Below are 679 nucleotides of genomic sequence, written 5' to 3'. Positions count from 1 at the left end.
TATACACCCCCGTGCTCCGCGCCCACCTCGTGGGGGGTTGTATCTTAATAACATTCATGAGCTCAGATATACCCGCCAGATTTATTGCTCTGACACCCGCGGATTCGAGCGACCATCCTCCCCTTCCAACCCATCTTTCCAACCCCCTCCCCCACTTTTCTCTTTCTCTCCTCTTTCTCTCCTCCTTCCTTCCTTCCTTCCTTCCTTTGGAAATCTTCCAACTCCTCTTTCTCCCTTTCTCTCTCTCTCTCTCTCTCTCGATTCCTTCCTTCCTTCCTGTTTATTTTATACTATTTCTTAGGAAAATTTTGCTTGGATGGATCCTCTTCTTCTTTTTCTAGAAATATAGAAATATTTTTTTTTTTTCTTGGCGATTGAACTTCTCTCTCTCTCTCTCTCTCTCGATTCCTTTCTTCCTGTTTATTTCATACTATTTTTTAGGAAATTTTGCTTCCTTAGGGATGGATCCTCTTCTCCTCTTTTTTAGAAATCTACATATTTTCTTTTCTTGGCGATTGATCTCTCCTTTTCTTTCTTCGTTAAATTTTTTGACATTCTCTCTCCTCTTTCTTCTCCTTTCTTTGGAAATCTTCAAACTTCTCATCTTTCTAGAAATCTAGAAATATTTTTTTTTTTCTTGATGATTGAACTTCTCTCTCTCTCTCTCTCTCTCTCTCTC

The sequence above is a fragment of the Apis laboriosa genome, unplaced genomic scaffold, assembly GCF_014066325.1.
Source record: "Apis laboriosa isolate Shangri-la unplaced genomic scaffold, ASM1406632v1 scaffold18_cov149, whole genome shotgun sequence".
NCBI lineage: Eukaryota > Metazoa > Arthropoda > Insecta > Hymenoptera > Apidae > Apis > Apis laboriosa.
This window is presented reverse-complemented; position numbering follows the sequence as displayed.